Here is a 16,044-nt window from a genome sequence, read left to right on the forward strand (position 1 = left end):
CCTCGAGCACACTGTATACCTTCGGGCTTGCCTGCCTGCTTGTAAATCTACCTGCGCACGTGAAAGACCGGACGGAGGACGTGGCAAAGCGCGGACGAGCTCTTTTCGGTCGCGAAATGCCCGACTAAATGTCGCATTATAGACGCGTTGATGGCGCCGTCAGCGATTCGTCTCTTGAAGAACAGTGCACAGTTTTAGCGAAAGGGCGGAGGGCCACACAGTAAGAGCACGGCAACAGAAGCGCGCTCGCCGAAATGTCGCAGCTCGGCGAACGACTATCTGGGACAGCAAACATCGGCAGCTGACGGGGCACGAGAGATGGCTGAGCAAAATTCGATGGGCCCCTCTCGGAGGAGATTTTCTTCTCCCCAGAGAACGCGAAATGGGAATGTCGTGTAAAGGCATAATTTGCTCATTAGCTTCTAGATTCCCCACGACATAGGAGAGGGCGGCCCTGCTCCCTGCGAGCGCCATGGCGTATTTTAATTAGATTCAACTCCTAGTGCGTTTCGATTGTTTGCCTCTTTGGCCGTATGTAAGAACAACCTCGCTTGCCGATTCCAATTTCACACACGGCTCCCTTGGCAACAGCCTGTTTGATAGTCGCAGGTCGACGACATTGACGCTGCCATCCAGCTTACGTACGACACGGGAGTTACGCGAGTCGAGAGGGGTTCTAATCGCTATTGATGGCAGGTTGATGTGATGGAGCAAAAAGTTTATCAGTGAGCGCTGTTACCGCAGCTGGTCATATTGAAACTTCTTAACAATTAAAGTTACCGCAGTCTGTAGATGAGGCCACTCGCACGGTCACCGTTTGCGTCCGTGACAGCACGCAATTTATAGCGGTGGCGTGTATGTGTAGGCAGCTTTCCAGACGAGTAAACGTCAGCAGCCTACACCAAGGTGGAGCAGTTAGGCTTCCATCATAAATCGCAGGTACAGTACTCACGGATTCAAACATGACGTCAAATAATTTAGTGTAACGACTTGTATGCGCAACTGCTCGAGATAACACGTATAGTAGCTACGAATCTGGTCTCTAAAGATAATGTTGGCTCTGATCTACGCGTTCGAGTCGAAATCACGCCGATATGGCCCAAGCTGAAGACGGTAGAAACGTATGTCGCAGGAATTCCGGTATAGGCATCGGCGGTTCTGAGCGCAATATCGCGATTGATTCAAGGAATAAAAACTAGGGGTTCCAGCGTTAATCGTAACCAGATATTCCGCATGGAAGTCAGGTGTGTGTGTGTGTGCCAGCAAGAGCGAAAAGGTTTATGCGACGTTTCGACTAGAGAACACACCTCGTCAGGAATGAAGGCCAGGCTCCGGTGGAAAACGTCGAATAAACTTTTTCCTCTCTTATTGCTGTTTGAAAGCCTCAAACCCCCTCTGGCTTGGCGCATGCGGTTTCTCCACCACACTACTGTCATCGCCACTGAGCGCGCTTTACCGGGTGACTCGGAAGTCGTGCCGTGAAGCCGACGGCACTGGAGAAGGACCGAAGAGGTATGTGACGACCCACCTATCTCGCCGTGGAGAGATGCTCTTCGCTGTTTCATTGCGAGGAGGCAAGGCGCATGTATTGTTTACTTGCTCCCTGCATTTCCCCGAAGGTAGCAGCTCCCCTCACCTGGCCTCCACGATTTCATCTCCAGAAAGGCGCCGTCTTTCTTTATTTCCTTCCTACTCTGCAGAGGGCCTGATCGTTCGCTCCCCTCTTGATTACTCCCATTTACTCGCACGGCCTCCCTCTCTCCTGCATCTTCCGCACAAAGCGGGCCCGGGGTTTCTCAGACCCGCAACGTGCGCTTCGCCACCCGCCTTCGAGTGGGGACTGGGGACGATTCGGCGGCAGCACTCGAACACACACACACACACGCGCAGATACCTCTTCCCTCCACCGGGACTGCCGAGAGTGGACTGCACCACACGAGCCGCGCGCAACCAGACGAGCGGGCCCTCCCTCCCCCCTCTGGAATCTCGGAGCCAATGGACTCGTCCATTACTCCCCACGCCGAGCGTTCCTCCTCTCCCTCCCCAGTGGCAGCGTGGAGTCGCTGCCATCGCTGCTGTGCCCGCTCCTGAACCGGCGGCTGCGTGTGACGCTGCCTGCCGCCGCCGAGTATTGACCGCGCCAAGCCCAGACTCTTGCCTTGGCTTGGCAGTCCGCGCGCCCCTGTGTGTGTGTCTGTGTTGTGCCGAGGATTCAGAGCGGCCTCGCGGTGCTTCCTTCACGTTTCGAGGGACAAGAACGGATACTTTCAGCGACGCCGATCCTTTTTCCGTGCGAGCGGCAGACGACGTTGCGCGTTGTTTCGGTGGAGGATCTGCGACACGGTAGCGTCACAAAACTGGCCACCTCGTCTTCGAAGCGGCCTTCGGCATACCACCTCACGCGCCGTGGAGATACAGCTGCTTCCGCCGAGCCAGGATTTGTCAAGCCGGCTTCACCTCACGGCGTCAGCAACGACGCCGCCGGCAGGTCTCGTTGCGGCCCGGTAACAACAAAGCGATGCCTTGTTCTCGCGCCACTTTGCACTCGGAAACCGTGAACTGACGGCGGCTGAGGAGTTACGCGGGCAACGATCTACGGCGGTAACTGTTCTTCGTGTACGCGTCTTTGTTCGGCAGCTACCGCGGCGCGCTGTTTGTGGAGTGGCATCTTCGCTCCGGGGAGGCGTCTTACTGGATTGCACACCCATGTTTTGTGGATACGACGTGTTCGCTCCCGGATACATCTCTCTGCTGCGCTGCAGACGGCGATCCTTCTACTTGGGCGTCTGATGGATATACGCTAGAAAGGTCAGTTGCTTCTCGTCAACGCCGTTTGAACGCACTTCTGTTTAGGCTGTAATTACTGCGACACCATTGGCTCGTAACGAGTTCGGTGATCCTTTCCTCGCAGATACCCACGCCGACTCGTTGCATATTTGTTGCACACAAATATTCATCTCCTACAACAATGCGTGCTCCGCTTAATATGTACAGTCGTGCGCAATTATGAGAGGGAACACCGAAGTTGCCTTTTAAAGACCATAGAGTCTAAGCGCAGTTAGCTAGCGCAAAAGTGTTCGTAACACTATTTGCTCAAGCGGGAAGGTGTCTCTTGCGATTCAATACGTCACAGTCGTAACGGTACATTGCAAGTAATCGCTGAATGAACGTGAATTCGGTGTTCCCTCTGACATTGTTCACGACTGTATCTACACCTTGTAGAGCTCTCACACCGCAGTAAAGTAACATAACTGCCTGTTCTGAGCGCTGTCCCTGAGCGCTTTTTCTTTATGTTAACGCAGCACTTATTCAAAACGACTCATCAGCCCGCTAAGCTACCTTCGAGCACTCCGGCTCTCTTCGGTTAGGCATGTACTTTTGTGAACGTTCACGTTAGATATTGATCGCTTAAAGCGCATTCCTAAAATACTTGTTCCTCGAAAACTTTGAACACCGTTCATTGCATTGGCTTTCTTTTTTTTTTTTGTCCACGTCTTTTCAACGTCGTGCGCACGCAGCAGTCTTCGTTACAACAACTCAGACTGGCCGCAATACTTTTCAACATCGCCATATAGGCTGACACGAGGGAGGCGACCTCCGTCTGACGCTGATTTAACGTCGAGCGAGCGAAATATTGAGTGATGAAGTCGGGGACCGCACGGCATGTCCGAAGCGCGCATTTATTTTCATTTTAGGCGAAGGAAGCACATTAAATGATGTGGCTATGAGGAAAATCAGTAGTGCGTCCCACGAAGGATAATGACACCGACCAGGCTGCACCACCTGCCGCTGATTATTTAAGTTAAAGGGACACTAAAGAGAAACAATGAATTGGTTTAAATTGATAAAGTGTGCTCGGAGAACTCTTGTGTAGTTTATTTCACCACCATAGGTTTATTATTAGAGGAGAAAACCAAGTTCAAAGATTCATTTTTAAATTTCGCGCTGAACTTTGTAATTCGTGACGTAAAAGACTTCAATGAGCATTTAACGTATTTTGGCGCCACTGGCTCAACGAAATTTCCACAAACTCGTTATGTCAAGTCTCTGGCCCCCTCAGAGGACAATGTACTTCGATTTAACCGATTAGGAACTACGTAGGCCCAAGCAGGCGCCGTCAAAAATATGTGACGTCACGGCAAATGGTGCGGGAATTCCAAGGTGGCGTCGCCACCTGTATTTTCTTTTTGCGCGTTTTCTCGCTTATTAAGCGTCTTCGAGCAGAAAGCGTGGCGTTTTTGGTATTGTGGAAGGCTACTTTACTAATGCGCGAAAAATCGTTTTGCTCTTTAGTGTCCCTTTAAGAACCTTACGGAGATGTCTGTTCACTCTGTCGTTTCTAAACGTTTATTCAGTTGGTACAATTAAGAATGTGTAGAGCCACAGACACTGGGACCAACGACGTTACTGGGATGTTTTAACTGTAGTATAGTAATTAAGATATAAATGGAAAGGAATTAACGTTGGTGAAATATCAACTTGCCGCAGGTAGGGACCGAACCTACAACCTTGGGTTGTTTCTAAGAAAATAAACAAGGCCTCGACCCCACTTTCGTTCATACGATATGTTGGTGCGTAGTGGGGTATAGCTTTTATTTGCTTATGGGGAGGTGCTCAACTGCATGCGTCTTTCGTTTGTTTCCAGTTTTTGCTTTAAACGAAGGCTTCGCGCCGATTTTTCAGAGCGCAGGATATTGGTTCTGTAGGCTCGAGAAAGTCCACCTTAAAGTTGCATTCAGTGACATAATTAAGAGTGTCCGTGCGGGTGCTTTGTTGTCTCGACAGATGAGATAAACAAAGGCTGTCCGCCTACTCTCACGCAAGCCACTTCAAGCGACTAGCGCGTTTAGGAAACAACCGTAGTGGCACATATCGATGCACCGATCCTTCAAAATTTTAAACGAGGCAAGTTCGACAAGTGTCAACTGAATGGCGTCCTCAAGCACATTTTTCTTCAAGTTGAGTTCCTGTTGTTTTTGTTTCAGTGTGCATGGTCGAAACACTAACAAGCCTAGCACCAGTTCTGCGTGTCGTTGTTTATTGGCGAACACATACGGCGCTCTAGACTACCTCGGAGCCTGTTATCTCAATACATAGTTGAAACGTTTCGACTGCTCATTGCACAAAAGAATCAACGCGCTAATTCAGGAAAGAAAGAAAACAAGCAAAGCACACCAAACCATGCCAGGAAAAACGACCAGTATGCACACACGTTTAAGTTCAACAAGAACATGGTTATACGTGAAACACACGGATGTCATTTTTCAACGACAAACACAGACACGACACCGAGTTCACAGCACGTCTCGTAAAGCCCTTGCAAATGGTGTGGGCGTTATTTAGACGGTGAATTTCCCGAGCGCCAAAACTTGTTCGAGAAATTCCTGGCCGCTGAAGTCGTCGCACGGAAGCGATGTCGCTGTGTCCAGTTTTCACAGTACCTCACTCGGGGCCACTGCATGGCTCGCTTTTCCTGGGAACTCTGCATCGGTGCCGTGTATGACTAAGCGGCTTTGCTCTTATCGGTTGCAATGTTTTCAGAGAGAGAAATTCATTGCGAATACCGTGGACACGGCTGTTGTTGCGTCTGCGATGGGTCGGACTGGCGCGTTTGTGTCATGTTTTAAGAGAATTCAGCGTAAAAGTTCAAAGGGGTCAATTAAGAGGGATACGTTTCGTCTTATTGTTCGTGAGCAACTACCGGTGTGAGTTGGAGAAGAAAGCGTCCACCGGCTCTGGTCTCCTACTCTGCACAGGGGAAAAAAAAAAAAAAAAGATGACTGAATTGCAGAAAGAAGTGATGCAATAACTACGTCACACAGCAGAACCTCCTAATTCAGTAGTCTTGGAAAAGTCATCCCTTGTAATTGCTGCTCTCTAGTCGCACATTGCAGACAAAATACAATTTTCAGTTCATGTTCGTGCTCCAGCGCCTGCACGTACACAGGAGAAAAAACGCTCAAAAGGGCGTAAGAAGGGGGCACGTAGGTTTTTCGACCTTTTATTACACCCATTTACTCCCTCTTATCATTATTTTGAAATACTGCACCCTCTCAGTAGGCTGCTTACATCATGAACACCCTTCGATTGTCACCAAGGGTGTTTAATAATAATATCTGGGGTTTAACGTCTCAAAACCACGATATGATTATCAGGGACGCCGTAGTGGAGGTCTCCGGAAATTTCGACCACCTGGGTTTCTTTAACGTGCACCTAAATCTAAGTACACGGGCCTCAAACATTATCGCCTCCATCGAAAATGCAGCCGCCGCGGCCGGGATTCGATCCTGCGACCTTCGGGTCAGCAGTCGAGCGCCATAACCACTAACTACCGTGGCGGGGCACCAAGGGTGCTTCATACGCCTAAGAAGAGTGTTGGTGGCATCCACAAATAATCGTCTGAAATTCCGAGCAGTGCAAATTAATGCCAAGAGTTCTAACACACCGCGGTCTCGCCTCTTTCGGCATGTCATTTTCTTTTCCGTACGCTGCTCTAAAACGAAAAACCGGTGCATGAGAATTCGGTCTTCCGCGTGCACGTTGTTTGTGTAGGCTTTCTGCGGGCAGGATCGGCTTTGTTGGTGCCGCATAAGATGCTGTTCTTCATACACATTACGTCAGGAAAAAAACAAAAAAAAACGAATAAGTAGGGTTCGCGTTGGTTGAAGTAGGAGAGAGTGGGTTGTTTGCAGGCATCGTTTTTCAAGCTGGTGCTTTATATATGTGTGTTCGTTTACGCTTCCTTTTCCACGTAATATCTGAAAGAACAATGTTAATCTAAACTTTCGTCTGCTTGCCTATCGCGGCTCTAAATTACATTCCTTAAAATGTCTGTTACCGAGTCAGCACGCCTGCGTACTGAGATTCGCCGAATACCTTTCAATTTTGTCTCAAGGACCTTCTGATGCGCGCTCCGGCTGCTCCGGCGACGGCATATTCTAGGATAGGTCAAGTCCTATACGCCAATAATATCACCTCTGTCGATGCCTTCGGTATTTCCTTCCTGAAGGAAAAAAAAAAATGAAAGAAAACGTATTTTTTATATCCGGAAAAAAAGACATATCCTACACGATGGCGCCAATTTCGTTTACTCGTAATTGTTGTACCAAAGTGCTTGAAGCTAGTCACGTTGTGCAGAATTCTGTCCTCACTCTTATGTTCGAACAAAAGTGGGGCGTTCTTTTTTGTTACGTTAATGTAGAAATAATGTACTAACCATGATTCAGCTGAATGATAGCAGCACCCGGCGTGCCTCTTTAGTGATTTAACCATCGAGGGCAGTATTCTGGTTTCCGCTTCTGGCATGAGCGCTGCTCGACGATGAGCCTTGGCACACGGCTCTGTGTCACATTGGCCTAAGCGGAACAGATAGCGAACATCGTGTGAGAAGCTTTCGATGCTCCGTTTCATTCTATGCTTTCGCTTTCTGCACTTACGCGCAAACTGGGCTTCGGTGGTCTTCTACTCCATCTTTCATTCATTTTACCCGTTTGCTTATCTGTAAAACCCAAGGCGTCGCGCAGGGTAACCACCTGATAATGAGAACTGTCGAGGGATAATACGACGTGCCAGTACGAGCTGAATTATGTAAGTGGTTTGTGTGCTATCCTTCCCCAGCGATGGGTAGCAACCTAGACGTCCGTCACGTTAAACTCCTCGCCTCCTTCACTATACGCCAAGTGTAGATAATTATCATTAGTATAATTCGGCTATCTGTGGGTTTTGATATCATGCATGCTCAAAAGGTTTGAGAAAACTTGGAACATGCACACTCAAGAACTGATCTGGTCGTCGTACCCCTTGTTAGAGGTGACTCATCTACTCGGGCTCAGAGAAGAAGAAAGCTAGCGAAAAAAAAAAAAAAAAAAAAAACTGATGGCGAGACAGAGAGAGAGAGAGAGCAGCGTAGTACAAAACGCCCTCTGTTGATTAAAGTAGACCTTCAAGTAAGCAGTTGGTGTAGCTTCATCTTTCTGTAGGCGCTTCAAGGGAATGTCTCGTGTGTGTGTGTGTGTGTGTGTGTGTGTGTGTGTGTGTGTGTGTGTGCGCGTGTGTGCGTGTGTGTGTGTGTGTGTGTGTGTGTGTGTGTGTGTGTGTGCGTGCGTGCGTGCGTGTGTGTGTGTGTGTGTGTATATATATATATTCTGCGAAGTGCGCGCGTGTAATAGCGCCTACATGCAGGGCACAGCGGAATATAAAGATGAAGCGCTATGGCTTGCGCGGTTGCCACTCCTTCAGCCCTTGCGTTGTTCGGGCTCTCGTGCTGATTGTACGCGGAGGTGCTTGGCGATTCGCATGCTGCCCGACGTCGTCGTCTTTTCTGTGTCGCCTACTGCCTTCGTGTCTTCCGCGTCTGGCGTGCGCCAATGGGAATTCGCGTCGTCTGCATCACCGGCGCAACAACACGAAAAAGCACGACGGAATACGTCAGGAAGCTGCAGTTCATTTCATCCGGAGATTGACAAGCGTGGAAAGAAAAAGAAGCGCCCGCATCGATCTCGTCCTTCCTTGCGACCTCTGTTTTTGCTTGCCTCGTCACGTTCATTCTCGAATCACCCCGAGCGCATCGCTTGGCGCCCTTTCTTGCTCTCCATTTGCATGCATTGGGGACAGAAAACTCTCGTTCTGTTCGCTCTCCTTGGCCCGGTGTGGGAACACTGTCGTGATTACGCTTTGACGAGGAGGCTGGTCGGCGTCGTCTTTTCGATCAGCCGCGAAGCTGACAACCGGCCTAATCCCATTCTGTCCGCTTCTCACTGTCGATCCTTGCACGGCGGCATTCAAACGCCGCCGGTCTTGCTTCCTTCGGTTCCCGCTTTCGGATCTGACAGCTTCCGTAAAGAACTGTGCAGCATGGTGGACTCTCGTGGGTTGGTTGATAGTGCTCGGAAGTACGTGGGCGATAACGCTGTGTGTGCAATGTTCAGCGATGCGGACGCGATCTTTCGAGACTCACGCGTAGTCTCGAACTTCGTTCAGTTGGAGCGCTCTGGTTCACGTCTTCCGAGCTACGCCGATTCTTGATGATAACGTCGATACATGTTGTTCAAGGGCACAAAGGTCATTTTACGGCAAAAGAGCTCCGAGAGATCACGTGCGTGTATGAAATGGTGCGATTAGTCATGATAATGAATAATTGGGAAGGGGCTGTACAGAGGCCTAAATCATCGACGCTGTAGAGTGTGTTAAAAAAGTATACAGATATTAAAGATTATGCCAGCGGTTGGTTAGCTGTTCTGTGCTCTTCGGAGATGTAGTAAAGATGGTGTAGTGACAGGCGTGGCACTAATGCTCATTCTTGCTTCCTGCGTACTGCTGAAAGCTCCTCATTTATTTGCCGCGTGCATAAGCCGAGGATCCTTCTGCGGACACAAATAAGCGCACGGATGCAATCCTTCTCATCGGTGCCTGACTTGCCTGACAAGCCGATGTGGCCACCGAGGAATACGGCTTGTACGTGCGGCTTCCACAGTGCTGCATCGCTTTCCCGCGGCGGAACTTTGAGGCTACGACATTGTCGCTCCCCGTTTATGTATATCAGCGCTGGTGCCTCGCGACGGTTTCCGCAGCTATTGTGGTGGCCGAACGCAATCCTGACGCGGTGCAAACGACGAGGAGGCGACCTTCGCGCGCTCTTGGTGTCGAGTCGAATTCGGACAATCGCTAAGTGGCGTCCTCGACGGGACCGGTGCGGCCATAAGAGCGACCGAATTATGAGGGCGGGCCGAACGTGAACGGAATGCGATCACGACGCTGCTGCCGCCGTGTAGCATTCCCCCCGTTTTCCCGCTCGAGGGAGTGCTCGGCCGGGCAGCGTTCTGCGACTGTGCTGTGCGCAAAGATGCTCTGATCTAAGAACACGTCGAACTCCAGTTGCTTTTAAAGGCGTTGCTGCGTTCGCTTATAGACCAGAACACAGAGAATTCAATGCGCATCGCCATATTTGCATCGCGCGTCGCGCCATCTATCGCACACGCGACGAAACAACATGCGCGGGCTGCCACGCCAGCAGACGCTACACAGAGCAAACGTGAAACTCCCGAACTCAGCCCGTCGGATGGCGTGTTGCACGTCTTTTCTAGCCTGGACATTTTCGCTGATTTTATTGGAACATCAAGAATATCTTGCTTATGTAAGTCCACAATGTATACAGTACGTGCTGAGTGGGCTGCGGAAGCAACCTCGTCAGATACGTACGCTGTTACATTTGTAAAAAAAACGTTGTCGCTGTGGTACGCGTGAATTGTAATTGCAGTGCAGCTCGCGAAAGAGTGAAACGATGTTTTGTTGCGCCATATTACAAGTTGTGCACAAAGTTTTGTGGAATGTGATCATTTCAGCATGCATCGCGTAATAATTAGAGTACGCTTTACGGGTAGTTTCGCGGAACGTAATTTTTCTTTCACGAGCGCTCTTACAAAAATGCGTCTTGCTCACAAAAGCGTGCTATCTGAGAGTATAACCTGCAGTATCGTTCAGCGATCCCATTTGGAAGCTACCTGCGCGATTTTATTCTTGTAACTATGATGCTTTACAAGCGAAAGTGTGCTACTCTTAGTTAAGCCGGTTAGCTCCGCCTGCGACATAAAGGACACTGGCGCGAGTACTGTTTACTCACGTACCAATATATAATATGTATTATGTGCAGCTGGATGCCTCGTGTCCAAATAAATTTGGGGACATCAAACACTGCAATGAAAGCACGAAATTCTGACCAGCTGTTGAGGAGCACCGTGCCATTTATTACCTTTTGAAGACGAAGTCTCGAAGGTGTGGATGCCATCAAATTACTAAAGCTTAATACTACGTTGAAAGTGGCAAAACATGCTGATTGCTTGTGCTTGAAAGCACTACCTTGCACTAGATTTTCGTCAAAGGAAACGCCCAAAGGTATGAAGTGCACCCCCACACAAAGCTCGCGCCTGCCTTCAACCCACGTGCGTGTCACGCAAATTACGTTCGCAAAAGGAGATAGGTGGGCATCACACTGCAGAACACACGCAGTTATTGTACTTACTCGCGCATTTTCACTCGACTCCTAGTTTTTTGCTTGAATCACAGTTATCCACTCGCGGCGAAGCTGAAAACACCGCACCGGCACTATTTCCGTGGCGCGTCGTAATCGTCGCAGACAACGCTAATATCCTCTTGTTGCGCTGCTTGTTTTGGCATCCAAAGACGACGCAGTAGTGCCCACACGAGCTCTTATACGCTGAAGCGGCGTCAACGGGTACTTTTTCGCACTTTAAAGCCTCAGAACTGCAGCTTGCCCTGTTTACTTGGTGCAGCCCGCGCGCGCCTCGGCAGCCCGGTCAGCCCGGCGTCTGGGTGCGAGAGTATCCGCTCGGCTCGCCAGCAGCCTGGGTGCGAGACAGGCGTGCTCTGGTGTATAGACACGACACTGAGCGGCAAGTTGTGACTGTGCGTCGATAATGTTGTACCTGTTTTATCAGCTGAATATTGGCGTAGCTATAATGACCTGTCTGGATGTCTTCATAGAGACATTTTGTCGACAATCTCAAATGAACTTGAAAAAAATGTTGTGCTGATTTATTGCATTGGAAACAGTGAATTTCTGAAATATTTCGGTGAGAAAAAATATTTTGTTTACGTCGGAGATTTCCGAATTTCGCAGGATGTCGTCTTAGTGTTGTTTGTCACAAAATTTATTCTGAGAGTATCGTTTCTCGTTTAAATACCAAAATTGGTTTGTGTATTAAGCAAAGGCGTTTATGTAAGGTATTCGAACCGGAATAATATTACTGCAACCTTTCTGCCATGTACGCCTCCAGGAATTTCGCCAAAATGTTCTATGTTTGCATTTTTGCTGTTGTAATATTGCGCTATGTATGAATATCTGAGTAATAAATATATGCTCTATCAAAGGTATATTCCGCGTTAAAAATATTTTCAGACCACTGAAGTTTCTAAATTTTACGAGAAATACCACAAATTTGACAAAATCATCATTTTGGTCTAGAATGAGACGTAATTTACACCAGGTGGGGCTCCAATTAAAAATTAGCTTTAGACCTCTATAGAAAGCAAATAAATAGTTCTTCGTATATGGCAGATTTCATCATTACATATTTTGTTTTAAGGAAGAAAATAATTTTTGAAGTTCCCCATTGACGGCCATTCGGTCATATGGCAGCTTCCTCATAGAAGTTCCCTATTGACGTTGGGACTTTTGGCGTGGAATGACCCCAGAGCTAGAGCAGACAATGCCATTCGCTTACGAAAAAAATAAAAAAAATGACTTCCGGTAGACACGAAGACTTGGCATGTTCATAAAGAGTTGCTTGTTCCCGCCAGTACTTGCGTCGCCGGTGATGTAAACTTCATCACTTCAGGCAGAACGGAATAAACGTTACCGCAGTTTCACCCAGTGTGAAGTGAGCAGAAACCACGGAGCTGCGGTTCTCCTGTGTTTTCCTTGGGATTTTCTGTGATGTTTTGGGATTCTGTGCGGGCGCCACCCACCACCACCACTACCCCCACGGCATCTTCACGACAAGGTCTTTAGTTTGAGGCTACCGCTCACACAGGCACTACACTTTTCAGTTCGCTCGAACCCCGCTTCCCCGTTCTCGGTGTGCGGCTACCGCTTCGTCCGCGACCGAGGCAGTTACGCCATCCATGGGTGTATCTGGAGCGTGACTACCTTCGACACTCGTCTGTCGTCCGTTCCAGCCCTAGAACAGCGCCGCTGTTGTAATAGGACGGAATAGTTTCACTCTGAGGATCCCTGCTCAGCGGCGGCGTCCTCCGTAAAACTAATGCAAGGCGCGAAAGCGTCGCATAGGCGGCTTGTACCACCAACCGCGCATCGTGATTACGCACGGAAGATGATCGTCACTGCAAGAAAGAAAACTTCACCTCAGTTGTTGGTTCTCACCAAGCAGTATGTCCACAGCACCCGCGTGCTCGGGCGGATACAGAGGCATACAGATGTATTTGCGTAAGAAAAGCGGGTGATAGGTGTGTGAGTGCTGGCTCTCGTCAGTAATGGATGCGCATACCTTGAAAGCAATTCTTGCGTTGAACTGTTTCGTTAGACGTGGTAACCGCATTTTGAACAACTCAAAAGATTAAAGGTGAAAATACGGCCCGCTGTCGGAGTGAATTTTCTCTGTGCTGCTCCAGTTGCTGCGCATCGTGTGGCTCGTTTGCTTTTCTGTAATAAATTCTCGGCAGCTGAAGTTAGCGCTGCGTGCTGTCGTCTCTTTTGCCCTTTTTCGAGCTAACGAAATGTGTCTCAAGTCGGTATCGGTCATATGGTCACCGCGGCCAGTTCTAAAACGTTGTTGTCGATTTCACTCTGCACTTGGCGACTTTAGAAATTGAAAGTGCCTTTGTAAAATATTTTTCTAGTATCGTGAGTCTGCGCACCGCCGGGGCATTCCTTTCTTCAGCGCCTCTCTTAGAGCTTCGGGTTTAGAGATGAAACATTCTCGAACACGGTGTGTCGCTCGAGCCAACGTTTCGACGAGCGGTCTTGTCAATCTTCAAGACTGCAACTGAAGATGACTAGACAGGTGCATGTGTGCAGCAGGCCAAGGTTCCAGCCTTGAGGAAGACAAGTCCTCTTGTCGAAACGTTGGCCCTAGCGACACGCCAAGGATTTTTCGTCTCTTGAAGCTTCCATCTTTCCCTGAACTTCTGCCTCATTTGGATTGTTACGGGTTTAAGTCAGGCAATTTCGTGTACCCAGCCGTTGCTGTGCGGTATATGTCTTCATTACGCGTACAGTTTTGGTCGGGTTCTGCAATGGATGATAGCTTGCACGTGACGTCGCAGCTTCTGAACGTTCTCGCACTCGTTCTGGCTTTGATGAAAAACGAGTCGTGATTAACCAGCTTCACTGTGATGACGACGTGGCAGGAACGCCTCTGTGCGTGAATAGCAAAAGAACACGCATGCGCGATGCTTCGATAACATTAATGTGACGTCACAAACTTCGCTTCCCTCCATGCTCCAATGCGGCGGTTTCAGCGGCATGGATGCAAGCCATCTATATCGTTACTATAGGAAAGCTCGCGTACATTGAATCCAGACGCAGAAAGGCGTTTCGGTTTGACTGCATCTCGAAAGGTGACCCATTCATTTATGAATGCGCGCATAGGCGGCGCTGGAGTCGGGAATCGAATTTCATCAAACTTAAGAGCGAAGTTGTGAAAGGAGAGCGCGATCCGTTTATTACCCCTGCATGCCTTCGGGCAGCTGATTATGCGCGAATAAACTTGGAAGAGGCGCGCTGTTTGCAAAAGTGGGCCGACGCAAGAGAAAGCGAAGCGAGCCGAATTTGACGCGTACTGCTGCAAATGAAAAGGCGTCGTCTTCTACGCATTTGCTTGGAAGAGTCTGCCGTGAACGGGGCGGAATTCCGTATGCATCGCTATTCGGCGCCCAGGCTACATCGGAAAGCCGGAGTAAAACCGTGCACCCTGTTCGAAGCTATGCGAGGCGTTCACACGCGAATGCAGCTTTGAAACTGCTTGTGCAGTCTGTTTTCATCAAAAGAAGGCACGCGCTTATCGGGACGCCTTTTTTGCAGTCGTTGACGAGGCGGCTTAACAGGTCGTGATTGTTAGGCGCAGTGTGTACATCGGGCTAACATTGCTTCCTTTGGGCCGTTCTCTGATAGTGGTTATCGGAAACTTAGCAAAAAACCACCGCAAATATCAGATGCCCTTATATGAGGGGGGGGGGGGGAAGGCATGTCGACAACATAGAATAACAGAGAGCTGAGCTAGATGATAGGTAATCACGTTAAACAGACGGGGTATGCAAATGCGGACGCATGAGCGAAGTCAATACACCAGAAACGGCGTTTGTGGGGTCTTGACTTCGCTCTTGCGTCCGTGTTTGCACGCCCTGTCTTTCAGCATCGACAACATACACTCTCGCCTGTGACTAGTTGTCGGCAAGCGTAACACATTGCACTTGGCGACAACACTATGAAGGCTAACCGCACGCACATAAAAAAGTTGCAAACTTTGATTGCGAGCTGAAAAGGTGATATTAAGTGCTTGTGTCTTTTACCCCCCCCCCCCCCTCTTTTTTATGCTACTGGTTTTCGTTCAGGATACTGTTGTTATGTATGAACTCGTAATTTCCTATTCACTCTGCAACGAGCCTCACTACAGGCAGCAGTATTTCAAGTAAATGAATAACTTAGCCAGTCACGTACTAACGACTGTTCACTCACTGCAGCCCGCGTCTCGTCTGATCGTCGTCTGCAGTTGAGAGCGGAGGCAGCCACAATGCGAATTTCCTGTCGGTGGTCATGATGCCGCCTCCGTTGCGCTGCACGACCTTAGGTAGAATTGGCAGAGCTGAACAGTCTCAGCCTTCCCTGCATCGATCATGAGAAAAAGGAATTCGCGTCCGTCTTAAGCCAGCCAAGCCAGTGATATGGCGGGGAGAAAAATGAAAGAAATAAAGTTAAATAGAGCGCTGTCTGCAGAGAGAGGGGAGAAATCCCCTTTGGAGCTCTTTTTCTTGTTTTGTTAGTTCTCCTCGAAATGGGAGGCCTTTTTTCGAGCCCCCGAAGAGGTGCCTGTCGTCACATTTGCATACAACCTTGCTATTCGAGTCGGACCCGTCGGTGGGAGGAGGGTTGGCTGTTTGAAAACGAGCATGTGCCATCCGTTGTGACTGCGCGCGTTTGTTCTTGCTTTCTTTTTCTGCGCTCAATATTGGGCAAGCCAGGGATGTTCGATGTCTTCCGTAAGGTTCTTCGTATATTCACCATCCAAGTCGAAAGTTCTGGGCAGCCATGTGCGATCGGAGTCATCCTTTTGGTAACCATAGGCGCGCGCAGGAGGGGGGTGGCCGACCCCCCTAGTCACCTAAGAGGGGGGGGGGGGGGCGTAGTAATCTGTGACGTCATGATGACATCCTACAGTGACGCAAATTGCGCCACTGTAAATTGCGTCACTGTATGATGTCATCATGACGTCACAGATCACTAAAATTTGGGGCGTCATCATGACCTCACGTAACGTGACGTCACATGATGACGTGATCACATGACATCAT

The 16,044-nt window shown here is 49.2% G+C and overlaps 1 protein-coding gene across 1 annotated transcript in view; it reads left to right on the forward strand.

The window, feature by feature from the left end:
• Positions 1-2,060: 2,060 nt before the first annotated feature.
• The window catches only part of LOC119401275 (uncharacterized), a 226,552-nt gene continuing 212,568 nt past the window's right edge, over positions 2,061-16,044 (forward strand). The window contains exon 1 of the mRNA XM_037667965.2: positions 2,061-2,808. The gene's annotated coding sequence lies outside the window, so the exon portion shown is untranslated. The remainder of the gene's footprint in view (positions 2,809-16,044) is intronic.

Source organism: Rhipicephalus sanguineus, chromosome 8 (assembly GCF_013339695.2).
Source record: "Rhipicephalus sanguineus isolate Rsan-2018 chromosome 8, BIME_Rsan_1.4, whole genome shotgun sequence".
NCBI classification, from domain to species: Eukaryota; Metazoa; Arthropoda; class Arachnida; order Ixodida; family Ixodidae; genus Rhipicephalus; species Rhipicephalus sanguineus.